Here is a 14,452-nt window from a genome sequence, read left to right as displayed (position 1 = left end):
CCCCTCCTACATTACCTTGCTGTTGGTTTCTCTCAACCTGTGGATGTCTACCATGGTATTGTACTGCGGCGTTATTTCGCCTCTTCAAAACTTTCGCACCATGGTATACATTTAAACCTATTGTATCGCGGGGTTCTGGTTCTTCGACTAATAATCCCCCCCGACTTATATCCACACCGAGATATTCAGCAATCAAAGTAATAAATATACCACCTCCTATTATGCTATGCGGTCTCATCCCCCTAACCATAGCTGATAAATAATAACCCACACAATAAGGTATACTTACAGTGCTTTGTAGGTCTCGAATACACATATGGTAAAACAAATCATGTTCATTTACCTTTTCCTTGTTCTTACCTCTTTGTGTAATCGAATTAGCTAAAAACCTATGAATTACTCTTAATTCAGCTCTATCTATATCCAAATAAGAGTAATTTCCCCCTTTGAATCGGTGATGCCTTGTCATTTGACTCCATACACCATGTGTATCAAAATTTTCATCTATCTTTCTACCATTTAGTATCAACCCTCTACAATCGGCAGATGCTAACTCCTCAGGCGTATATATACGTAAAGCCTGAGCCATGTCTAGTAAAGACATGTGGCGTATCGAACCTCCTAACAAAAATCTAATAAAAGATCGATCGGTTAAACTAGCTACCCGATCATTTAATTCTATACTACACAACAATTCTTCACACCATACTTTATATACAGGTCTACGCATGGTGAATAAACGTACCCAGTCATTAAAAGTAGAATTACCATACCTCTGTGCAAGTAATTCCCTAATTGGCCCGGCCAATTCTACAGCTTCTAATGGTCCCCATTCTATGACCCTAGGTACCTCAACAACTTTAGAATGAAGAGTATGCAAACCCCTTTGGTATTTTGGATAATCTATCCAAAGTCTGTCAAATCTCAGGTTCGGGTGCAAATCTTCCAAGTGCATATCAGAAAATGTCATGACTGGATGAGGTATATCTTGTTTCTAGTAGTTATCCACCTCCTGTTGTTCCGTATTTTCAGCAGGAGCATTGCGAGCTTGGAATGAAGATTCACCCCTTTCAGTCTACAAAACACATCAAACACAATTTTTTGTGCATCCAAATATGCATTAGTGTCAGCAAAATCATCAATCAAAATAATTACAATGACATGATCAATTTATATCAAACTTAAGCTCATTTTCATATTTTCATCAAATCTACACTTTTTCAAATAAGCATATACGAAAATGTTTACCAAGTTCATAAGCATTCAACTCAAATAACATGTCAAAATAATCATCACTAGCAATTAAACAAGTTTCAAATGGCATTATCTCTCAAAAATCAAGTTCATGAATTTTAGACTTAAAAAAGTCCACTTTAATTCTCAAAATCATGTTTAGGCTCAAAGTTTGGATCATTTAACTACCTAAACATGTTACACTACTTAATTTAGCAACAATTTATGACAAAAATCGGTCATAACCTGTTTATATCAAAAAGCCCCAAATTGCTCAAGAACACAAACCCTAGATTACTCAAAATTTTAAGTTTAAGGCTTCTAATCATGTTAAATAGCATCAATCTAGGTTATACAAGCATAATACTTAAACAATTTAAGCATAATTACACTAAAAAGCATCAAAATCAAATTGGGGAAAAAATTGCTCAAGAACACTAATTTTCGGATTAAATGGTGTTTAGGTGTAGAAATTTACTGTTTTTCTTGAGTAATTCCTTGATAGCATCCTTCTCAACATGATTTTAGTAAAAGATTTGATGATTAACGGTGAAAAATTATGAATTTGGGAGGTCTTTTTCGGGTTTTTTCGGGTTATTTTCGCAGTATTTTCATATTTGTGGTGTGCAACTGAGCTGTTCTTGCGTTTTATTTTTTTTCTGTAATTCGGTCCCTCCGCGAGTCGCGGTGTTTGAACCTTCAAACTCCGCGAGTCGCGGAGTTTGTAATTTTTTTTTTTTTTTTTACATCTTATACTAATTAAAAGAATTAAGTAATTAATTTTAAAATTTTGTTTCCCTTGTTATTTAGGACGCGGTCGTTTCGGATCGATGTCCTAGTCCGTCCCTCGATAAAATTTTAAAATTTGTCTTTTTCAAGCGATTGTTTTAAAAGCTTAGATTTTTTTTTAGTTTTTTTTTTAATGTTTTGGCATACTTTAATTCAATAAGATTAAAAATAATGATAATAAAATTTCTCGTCCCTCCCTTGGGTAAAGTAATTTCGGTTCAAAGACCTAGTCTTCAACTTACGACGAATTTTAAAAATCATATTTTTAACTTAATGAGATAAAGTAAATTTTTGTTTTTAAATTCACACAATTTAAATATAAAATTCAAAATTAATATTAAAAATTCACACCAAACTTACAATTTAAAATGCATAAAAATAAAATTCATATTTTAAAAATTAAAAATTCACACCGAACTTAATTTAAAAATTCATATTATAAATTCACACCAAACTTATATTAATTTTTCAAATATTTACAATTTTAAATATATTGTTTTTACAAAGTTTACAATATTAATTTAAGATTTATATATTAATTTTAAAAACATGGTAAAAATAAAATTAAAAATCTTTTTGGCTTTTTATCCCACTTTAATCAATCAAATATTATCAAAAATATGCGCCCCTCTTTTCGGTAAAGTAATTTCGGTTCCATGACCTAATTTAACTCATGACGAATTTTTGAAATATTTTGGGTTGATTGATTAAAGATATTTATACCTTAAGAATAAACGTTAAATTTCGCAGTGATGTAATAAATTTTTGAATGATATCAATAATTTCGGTCGCCAAACCTAATTTTATTCAATACCAATTTAATACTTTATAGCGAACAAATTAGCGTTTATTATCAAAAGGTTAAAAATAAAAATAAAAATAAAAAAAACTGTACAAACATACCTGTGAAATAGATTTCTTAGTTATATGATCTATCCCATTCATAAGATAGTCGGTTTAATTGGTTTTCCATGGCTACATAGGCGTAACCTCGAGCATTCAGTGTTTTTTTCTTCTAAACATATGAACGGTCCGTCTCTGCATAAAGTAACAAATTTGGTATTTGAATAGGTTTGATTATTTGAACATTTACCTCCATGTGACCATTTTCCGCATTTGTGACATCTTTCTAGGTGTCGTGCTCTTCTTTTTGCTGCGGATTTTGATTTTCCTTTACCAAATTGTAACTTATTATCTTCGCATCTGGATTCTTTTCTAACTCCGTCCAATCTTTCTCTGATTACTGATACTATTTCACTTGGTAATGTGTCATTATTACGTTTAGTGATCAAAGCGTGTAGCATTAGACCATGGTTTAGTTCACAGGCAGTCTTCATTTTGTAAAAACCTAAAAAAAATAAAAATTCAGAATGGGGGGAGAAGACTAGTTCTTTAGGGTCTGCTAGGGAAAGACCATTCGGGTTCCATTTTCGAGAACTACACGAAAACAGACAATCTAACTCTAACAGAAATACATAAACCTTTAAAGACTTGATTCTCCCCACACTTAGTTAGCTGTGGTATCGAAATTGTGATTAACTTCATTGTCGAATTCCATTGGACTATCTATGTAGAGTTTAACTCTGTGACCATTAACTTTAAATTCAATCCCATTTGAATTTATTAATTCTATCGTTCCGTATGGGAAAACTCTTTTAACTATGAATGGTCCAGACCATCTTGATTTCAGTTTTCCAGGAAATAGCTTGAATCGTGAATTGAAAAGAAGAACTCTGTCTCCTTCTTTAAATTCTTTTAAACTTCTGATTCTTTTATCATGCCATTTCTTCATTTTTTCTTTATAGATTAATGAATTTTCGTATGCTTCATGTCTTAACTCTTCTAATTCGTTTAGTTGACTTAATCGTAGACGTCCGGCTTCATGTAAATCAAGATTACATGTCTTCAAAGCCCAAAATGCTTTGTGTTCAATTTCTACTGGAAGATGACATGCTTTTCCATAAACAAGTCTAAAAGGTGTGGTTCCAATTGGAGTTTTATAGGCTGTTCTAAAAGCCCAGAGTGCATCCTCCAATTTAATGGACCATTCCTTCAGATTTGATCCTACGGTTTTCTCTAGAATACGTTTTAAAGCTCGGTTGGTATTTTCAACTTGTCTACTTGTTTGTGGATGATATGCGGTGGAGATTTTATGAGTTACTCCATATCTTTTAAGAACTTTCTCAAGTTGATTATTACAGAAATGAGTACCCCGATCACTTATTAAAGCTTTCGGTGTTCCAAACCTTGCAAAAAGACGTTTTAAAAAGTTGACTACAACTCGTGCATCGTTAATTGGGAGAGCTTGTGCTTCCGCCCATTTAGACACATAATCAATGGCTACGAGTATATATAGATTATTATGAGATTTTGGAAATGGACCCATAAAGTCAATACCCCAAATGTCAAATACTTCACATACTTGAATGACATTTTGTGGCATTTCATCACGTTGACTTATTTTTTCGGCCCTTTGACAAGCATCACAGGATTTGCAAAGAAGGTGTGCGTCTTTGTAAATTGTAGGCCAATAGAATCCAGCATTATAAACTTTTCTTGCTGTTAGTTGAGGCCCATAATGCCCTCCTGTTGGTCCTGTGTGACAATGGTTTAAAATTTTACTAGCTTCGTCTCCAAATACACATCGGCGTATTATTCCATCGGGACAACTTTTAAACAGATGTGGATCTTCCCAAAAATAGTGTTTTATATCACTGAAGAATTTCTTTCTTTTTTGGTACGATAATCCTTTTTCAAGGAATCCACAAACTAAGTAGTTTGCATAGTCTGCAAACCATGGAATTTCTTTATAATCTATCTTCAATAGATATTCATCAGGAAAGTTGTCTTGTATGGCCGATTCATTTAGAACTTCTAACTCAGGATTTTCAAGACGAGAAAGATGATCAGCGGCGAGATTTTCTGCTCCTCTTTTATCTCGGATTTCAATATCAAACTCTTGTAAGAGTAAGATCTAACGGATTAATCTTGGTTTAGCATCTTGTTTTGAAAATAGGTATCTAAGAGCAGAATGGTCGATATAGACCACCGTTTTTGCTAGAACGAGATATGATCGAAATTTGTCAAAAGCAAAGACAATAGCAAGGAGTTCTTTTTCAGTAGTTGTATAGTTTGTTTGTGCTCCTTGTAACGTCTTACTAGCATAATATATAGGTTGAAATCGTTTTTCAATCCTTTGTCCTAAAACGGCTCCCATTGCAAAATCACTTGCATCGCACATTAATTCAAACGGTAGATTCCAATTTGGTGTTATCATGATCGGCGCATTAGTGAGTTTCTCTTTAAGAATATTAAACGATTTGATACACTCATCTGAAAAGATGAATGGAGCATCCTTTTCTAGGAGTTTATTCATAGGAGTGGCAATTTTAGAAAAATCTTTTATGAAATGTCGGTAAAAACCGGCATGCCCTAGAAAACTCCTTACTCCTCTAACATTGGTGGGATGTGGAAGTTTAGCAATTACATCTACTTTAGCTCTATCCACTTCAATTCCTTCTTTTGAAATTTTATGTCCAAGAACGATGCCCTCTTTAACCATGAAATGGCATTTCTCCCAATTAAGTACTAGATTTGATTGTTCGCATCTAATAAGCATTCGTTCAAGATTAGCTAGACATGTTTCAAATGTATCATCGAAGACTGAAAAGTCATCCATGAAAACTTCCATGCATTCTTCTATCATGTCATGAAAAATCGCAATCACACCTTTGAAAGGTTGCAGGGGCGTTGCAAAGTCCAAATGGCATGCGTTTGTAAGCAAAAGTACCATAAGGGCACGTGAATGTGGTTTTCTCTTGGTCCTCGGGTGCTATTGGAATTTGAAAATATCCGGAAAATCCATCTAGAAAACAATAGTAACTATTTCCGGCTAATCTTTCCAACATTTGATCAATGAAAGGTAAGGGAAAGTGATCTTTTCTGGTGGCGTCATTTAATTTTCTATAATCAATACATACACGCCATCATGTTACAGTCCTAGTAGGAATAAGCTCATTTTTCTCATTTGTAATGACAGTCATGCCACCCTTCTTAGGCACGCATTGAACTGGGCTTACCCATGGACTATCAGAAATTGGATAAATTAGACCTGCGTCTAGCAGTTTAATAATTTCTTTTTTAACTACATCTTGCATATTAGGATTTAGTCTTCGTTGGCGTTGCACATACGTTTTATGACCTTCTTCCATAAGGATTTTATGTGTGCAATACGAAGGACTTATTCCTTTAATATCATGAATCTTCCATGCAATGGCTGGTTTATGAGCTTTCAACACAGAAATGAGTTGTGATTTCTCATTTTCAGTAAGAGAAGACGTTATTATTACAGGTAATTCAGATTCACCATGTAAATAAGCGTATTCCAAATGGTTTGGAAGTGGCTTTAACTCTAATTTCGGAGGTTCTTCTATCGATGATTTGTATTGATATCTGTCTTCTTCTTTTAGCATTTGGATTTCTTCTGTTGTTAGTTCATATCCATTAGCTATTAGTGTAGCCAACATTTCAACTTCATCAATTGGTTCATTACCTTCTCCTAAAGAACATTCTCCTGTTCCTTGTAATTCTGGAAATTCTTCTAATAATTCTGCATGTGCATCTATAGTTTGAATATAATAACATGTATCATCTACAGATTGCGGTTGTTGCATTGCTTTATCAACTTAAAAGGTAACACTCTCGTCCTCTATACTTAGGGTCAGTTTCTTACCGAATACGTCTATCATTGCTTTAGCCGTGTTTAAGAATGGTCTTCCTAATATGAAAGGAACTTGAGAATCTTCTTCCATGTCCAGAACAACAAAATCTACTGGAAATACTAAAGTACCAACTTTAAGTAGCATGTTCTCCATTATCCCTCTAGGATATTTTATTGATCTATCGGCTAGTTGTATGCTTATTCTGGTTGGTTTCAATTCTCCAAGGTCTAGTTTAGCGTATAGTGAATATGGCATTAGATTTATACTTGCACCTAAGTCTGCCAATGCTTCTATTGAACTAAGACTACCCAGAAAATATGGAATTGTGAAACTTCCTGGATCAGATAGTTTTTCTGGTATCTTATTCAACAGCACTGCTGAACAATTAGCATTCATGGTAACAGCCGAGAGTTCTTCCATTTTCTTTCTATTCGTGATCAGATCTTTCAAGAACTTAGCATATCTAGGCATTCCTGAAATCACATCAATGAAAGGAAGATTTACATTTATCTGTTTAAACATATCCAAGAATTTGGATTGCTCGGCTTCAAGTTTCTCTTTCTTCATTTTACTCGGGTAAGGAAGTGGTGGTTGGTATGGTTTAACATAAGGTTTAGCCTTAACTGTGTTATCTTCATTAACCTTCTCAACTACCAGTTCTTTTTCCTTATCTTGATCAGGTTGTGGTTCTTGTGGAGTAGGAATAGCTTCATCAGAAGTTACAGGTATTTCAGGTGGTTTAAGTGTTGTACCACTTCTTGTGGTAATAGCTTTAGCTGTTTCATTTCGGGGGTTAGCATTTGTATCACTAGGTAGACTTCCCGGTTTTCTTTCACCTATTAATCTTGCTAGGTCACTTACTTCTTGTTCCAGATTTTGAATAGAAGCTTGTTGATTTCTAAATGCTTGAGCATTTTGTTCATTGGTTTGTTTTTGAGATGTGAAAAACTGCGTTTGAGTTTCAACTAGCTTCGTCATCATATCTTCTAAATTCGGCTTTTTAACATCGGTTTGTTGTGGTGGTTTGTTTTGAAAATTAGGTCTTTGCTGATTGTAATTATTATTGGATAATTGTTGATTGCTAGGACCTTGTTGGTTGTTGTATGGAATATTTCTGTTATAATTCTGGTTTTGATTGTAAATCGGTCTTGGCGGTTGATAATTATTTCCAGGCCTTTGGTTTATGTATGAAATATTCTCTCTTTGTTCCATTGTTAATTCAATACTGAGACAATCTTTTGTCAAATGTGGTCCTCCACACTGCTCACAACTAATTCGTATTGAGTGAATATCTTTAGTCATCTTTTCCATTCATCTCTCGACAGCATCTATCTTTGCGGAAATGGAATCTAAGTCATGGCTAGAATCGGCTCTAGTTGCTTTAGATGATCTAACGATATCTTTTTCTTGGTGCCACTCATGTGAGTGGGAAGCAGTGTTATCAACAATTTTGTAAGCATCAGTTTCGGTTTTCTTCATAATAGAACCACCAGCTGCTATATCTATGTCTTTCCTTGTAGTGATGTCGCATCCTTGGTAGAATATTTGTACTATTTAACAGGTGTCTAAACCATGTTGCGGACATCCTCTTAACAACTTTCCAAATCTAGTCCACGCCTCATATAGAGTTTCATTCGGCTTCTGTGTGAACGTAACAATTTCTCCTTGAAGTCTTACGGCTTTAGATGCAGGAAAGAATTGTTTAAGAAATTTTTCAACTAAAACGTCCCATGTATCGATCGCCCCTTCAGGTAACGATTCCAACCAATCTTTGGCTTCTCCCTTTAAAGTCCAGGGAAATAACATGAGATATATCTGTTCATCCTCCACTTCTCGGATTTTAAATAGTTTGCAGATCCTATTAAAGGTACGTAGATGTTCATTTGGATCTTCCTTCGGCGCACCACTAAATTGGCATTGATTAGTCACCATGTGTAGAATTTGTCCTTTGATTTCATAATCTGGCACATTAATGTCTGGATGAGTAATTGCGTGACCTTGGCCAGTGCGTTTAGCTCTCATTCGGTCTTCCATACTTAATGGTTCTGTTACTTCCATAATTGAATTTGTTGAATCGGAATCACTAGAGGATTCTGATTTAATGGTTCGTTCCTCAACAATCTCTGTTTGAATGATTGGTGGTTCCGGAGGAAAATTTAATGGTTCAGGATCTACGAATCGTCCCTGAATATTCTCCGGATTCTCAATTGTGAGGTCGGGTTCAAAAAATGGATTATCGGAATTTTGAACTGGAGTACTTGGTCGACTGGATGACGATTCTAAAGAAAAATCAACGGCAGTAATATTTGCTAAATGTCTTGATCTAGTTACAGGTGGTGAACGTACAAAAGGTGATGAACGTCTTGCTCGGTGCATTCACTGAATATCCTATTAGTTTTTTTTAAAAGGAAAGAAAAATTATAATAAGTTATCCAATCAATAGACTTTTCTGATTTTGCCCACGTTTCGAATAGCCAAAAGATGCAGCAGAGGGGCAGGATTCGTTTGGTCTCAATATAATTGAGGACTGTTTGGCTCCAATAACCCGGTCCACGTACAAATCCAACTATTACTACGAACCAGAAAATTTTGATGTCTATCAATTTAACCACTTAAAATAAATTTTCGTAATTTTAAGAAATTTAGATAAGAAGTAGAATAAAAATCTATGTCCTAAAACTAGAATAGCGAGAAATAAGAAAGAAAAAGTGTTCATCGAAAAAGGTCGAAAAAGAAAAATGGTTGAAAAATAAAAGGTGACGGAAAAATAAAAGAAACTTATAACACTTAAAAACACTTGACTAACCTAACCTTATTACTACAACTAACTTAAAATTATAATCGCAAATTGAGATTACTAATTGGAATGATAATTGATACATAGGGAAAAGTCGTCTAAAAATATTAAAGCTTACAGGAAAAACTAAATCTCAAATGGAAATAACTTAAAAAGAAACTAAAACTTAAAAAGGCGTCGCAAAATTCTAAAGTACCTAAATCTTAGTCTAAAGAAAAACACTTAAGGAATTCTACGGCAAAGCCTAAATATCTAGAAGTAAAAATAACTATGGCAAAAACTAAGTTTAAAACTAAATATGAGCGAAAAATATAAATATTACGCTAAAACAATTAAAAAGGGACAAAATATAAAAATATACAAAAAGTTGTAAAAAGTTACAAATTTTTATAAAAATATTATTTTTATATTATTTATTTATTAAAACTATTAATTTTATATTTTATTTAAACTAATTTAACTAAATAAAACAAATAAATAAAAACTAAACTAAACAATATAATATAAATAAACTAATTAGGGTTTAAAATTAATTAAAATTAATAAAACCCGTAATTAATGCGAATTAGGGTTCCTGTGTACCCGTGTCAGGTCTGCTCCGCGAGTCGCGGTATTCGATGCTTCAAACTCCGCGAGTCGCGGGGTTTCAAAATTCAACTCAGGTACAGTTTTGAAATTCGACGCGTTTTTCTTTTTTATTTTTTTATTTTATATTTTCTGTTTTATATTTTCTGTTTTAAAATCTAAAATATTTATATAATAAAAACTTATATTTTAAAAACTAGAATAAAAATAGAACTACTTTATAATTTTATAAATAAAAATCTTAAAACTAGATTTATATATATATTTTTTTCGGTTTTTTTTTATGTTTTAAATAAAAACAAAATACTTAAATAAAACTTATATAAAAATAAAGAAACTTTATAAAACTTAAATATTTAACAAAATCTTAAAAATACTTATATTTTTGTTTTTCTTTTTATATTTTCGAATATTTAAAACGTATTTTTATAAAAACGAATTTTAATAAAAGTAAACTAAAAATCTTTTTTTTTTATATTAGCGTTGCGCTTCCGGCTTTTAAGTGATTCTCCGGAAGCGGCGTCAAAAATACTTGATGTTTAAAGCTAAGGGGTATATAAAATACTATTAAATTTTACAAGAAAATACTATTAAATACGATACAATTTTACACAAGATATTTATTTATTTAGAGAATGGATATACTTAAACCTTGCTACAACACTTATAGGCAGTGTACCTAATCGTACAGTAGTGTAGTTTTTAGTAAGTCCGGTTCGTTCCACAGGGAAAATCTTTAAACAAAGCTTAACGCTATATTAGTTTACTTTTATAAAAATACAAATATATATATAAGTAATATTATTATTATAAAGGGGAGTTTTTACCGTTTAATGACCGGTTTGTCGATTTTAAAACTTTAGTCGCAGTTAAAACCAAATGTAAAATAATAAATAAATACAAGACTTAATTTAAAGCGTAAAGTAAATAACGATAATGAAATTGCGAATAATAAAAGTGCGATAAAATAAACTTGCGATAATTAAAAAGTACGATAATTAAAAGTGCAATTAAATACAATAACAATAAAAATGCGATAATTAGAAGTGCAATTAAATATAAAATAAAAGAAATTAAATATGAAATAAAAGAATTATGCTTATTTAAACTTCCGTAACCACGATGTTTGACGTGTTAATTTTAGTTTTATGCCCATGGATTAATTGTCCTTTGTCCTGGATTATTTAATATGTCCGTCTGGTTTTTGTCCATAACAGTCCATCAGTCATAAATATAAAGTGCGAGTGTTCTCGTCAAATTATCCTTATACCTGAAGTTAAATATTCCAACTAATTGGGGACTTAAACTGTAACAAGATTTTAATACTTTGTTTAATAATTACACCAGGATGTCGACTGAGTGTAACCCAAGGTTTTAATATTTTGTTATCAATTATACCAAGTGTCCTTGTACATAATTTCACCCCTGTTTTAATTATTCTAGTGGCTATTAATCCATTCCCGTGTCCGGTTAAATGAACGATTATTCGTACATATAAATACCCCGCCCATCGTGTCCGATCGAGTGTATATGGTAATTTATAGGGACGCCCAATTGTAAATCTTTATATTAACATTAACAAACTATCATTTAGTTAAACAAATATAAAGCCCATTAATAGCCCATAGTCTAATTTCCACAATTGTCGTTCTTTTGTCCAAACCCCAATTATGGTACAAAGCCCAATTACCCAATTTTAGTAATTAGCCCAACATCATGATTACTTCGTTTTAAATAAGCATAATAATAACTTAGCTACGAGACATTAAATTAAAAAGGTTGAACATAACTTACAATGATTAAATATAGCGTAGCGTTACACGGACAGAATTTCGACTTACGCCCTTACAACATTTGCTTACATACCCTTATTATTAAGATTTAAAATTAAAATTAAAATTAAAATATAAATTATATATATATATATATATATATATATATTTACGTATATATTGAGAGAGAGAGATAGATTATGGATATTGAAAATGATCAGAATTCGGTTGGCTTTATAGGGAATTGAGTTCAGGGGTACTCCGCAACTCGCGGCAACTTTTGCCTTCAAACTCCGCGAGTCGCGGAGTTTGAAAATACAGCTCACCCTCCTTTGGCTTCTTTCTTACCGACGATTTATAAATATATTATAATATATATATTAATTTTAAGAATTAATTATATATTATATTATATTTATGTGCATAGTTGATTCGTAATTTTTAGTCCATTGCGTCGAGCGTTAAGAGTTGACTCATGTCCCGGTTCCGGATTTTCGAACGTCCTTGCGTACAATTTAATATCTTGTACTTTACGTTTTGAATCTTGTACTCTTGTAATTTCGAGACGTTTCTTATCAATAATTGGAACCTCTTTGATTGTATTTTGTACTTTTGAGCTTTTTGGTCGTTTGCGTCTTCAATTCGTCGAATCTGTCTTTTGTCTTCACCTTTTATTATTTAAACGAATATCACTTTTAAATAGAACAATTGCAACTAAAAGCTTGTCTTTCTTGGGGAATAATGCTATGAAATATATGTTCGTTTTTAGCATTATCATATATCTTTTTGTTGGTGCCACTCATGTGAGTGGGAAGCAGTGTTATCAATAATTTTGTAAGCATCAGTTTCGGTTTTCTTCATAATAGAACCACCAGCTGCTATATCTATGTCTTTCCTTGTAGTGATTCGCATCCTTGGTAGAATATTTGTACTATTTGGCAGGTATCTAAACCATGTTGCGGACATCCTCTTAATAACTTTCTAAATCTTGTCCACGCCTCATATAGAGTTTCATTTGGCTTCTGTGTGAACGTAACAATTTCTCCTTGAAGTCTTACGACTTTAGATGCAGGAAAGAATTGTTTAAGAAATTTTTCAACTAAAACGTCCCATGTATCAATCGCCCCTTCAGGTAGCGATTCCAACCAATCTTTGGCTTCTCCCTTTAAAGTCCAGGGAAATAACATGAGATATATCTGTTCATCTTCTACTTCTCGGATTTTAAATAGTTTGCAAATCCTATTAAAGGTACGTAGATGTTCATTTGGATCTTCCTTCGGCGCACCACTAAATTGGCATTGATTAGTCACCATGTGTAGAATTTGTCCTTTGATTTCATAATCTGGCGCATTAATGTCTGGATGAGTAATTGCGTGACCTTGGCCAGTGCATTTAGCTCTCATTCGGTCTTCCATACTTAATGGTTCTGTTACTTCCATAATTGAATTTGTTGAATCGGAATCACTAGAGGATTCTGATTTAATGGTTCGTTCCTCAACAATCTCTGTTTGAATGATTGGTGGTTCCGGAGGAAAGTTTAGTGGTTCAGGATCTACGAATCGTCCCTGAATATTCTCCGGATTCTCAATTGTGAGGTCGGGTTCAAAAAATGGATTATCGGAAATTTGAATTGGAGTACTTAATCAGCTGGATGACGATTCTAAAGAAAAATCAACGGCGGTAATATTTGCTAAATGTCTTGATCTAGTTACAGGTGGTGAACGTACAAAAGGTGGTGAACGTCTTGCTCGGTGCATTCACTGAATATCCTATTAGTTTTTAAAAAGGAAAGAAAAATTATATAAGTTATCCAATTAATAGACTTTTCTGATTTTGCCCACGTTTCGAATAGCCAAAAGATGCAGCAGAGGGGCAGGATTCGTTTGGTCTCAATATAATTGAGGGCTGTTTGGCTCCAATAACCCGGTCCACGTACAAATCCAACTATTACTACGAACCAGAAAATTTTGATGTCTATCAATTTAACCACTTAAAATAAATTTTCGTAATTTTAAGAAATTTAGATAAGAAGTAGAAAAAATTCTAAGTCCTAAAAACTAGAATGACGAGAAATAAGAAAGAAAAAGAGCGCGTCGGAAAAAAGGTCGAAAAAGAAAAGATCGAAAAAAATAAAAGGCGTCGAAAAATAAGAAATAAAAAACAAGTGACTTATAAAACTTAAAAACACTAGACTAACCCAACCTTATTACTATCACTAACTTAAAATTATAATCGCAAATTAAGATTACTAATTGGAATGATAATTGATACATAGGTAAAAGGTGTCTAAAAATATTAAAGCTTACAAGAAAAACTATATCCCAAATGGCAATATCTTAAAAAGAAACTAAAACTTAAAAAGGCGTCGCAAAATTCTAAAGTACCTAAATCTTAGTCTAAAGAAAAGGCACTTAAGGGATTTTACGACAAAGCCTAAAAATCTAGAAGTAAAAAAAATAACTATGGCAAAAACTAAGTTTAAAACTAAATATGAGCTAAAAATACAAATATTACGCTAAAACGATTAAAAAGGGACAAAATATAAAAATATACAA

At 32.7% G+C, this 14,452-nt stretch overlaps 1 non-coding gene across 1 annotated transcript; it reads left to right on the top strand.

Moving 5' to 3' along the window:
* The first annotated feature begins 12,845 nt into the window (after nucleotides 1–12,845).
* Nucleotides 12,846–12,952, top strand: LOC139887412 (small nucleolar RNA R71). Its single transcript, XR_011773245.1, has one exon. It is a non-coding gene; the product is annotated as a small nucleolar RNA R71 (small nucleolar RNA).
* The last annotated feature ends 1,500 nt before the right edge of the window (nucleotides 12,953–14,452 follow it).

Source organism: Rutidosis leptorrhynchoides, chromosome 1, assembly GCF_046630445.1.
Source record: "Rutidosis leptorrhynchoides isolate AG116_Rl617_1_P2 chromosome 1, CSIRO_AGI_Rlap_v1, whole genome shotgun sequence".
Taxonomy (NCBI): Eukaryota; Viridiplantae; Streptophyta; class Magnoliopsida; order Asterales; family Asteraceae; genus Rutidosis; species Rutidosis leptorrhynchoides.
Note: the sequence above shows the minus strand (reverse complement) of the source record. Positions and strands in the feature narration are given on the sequence as shown.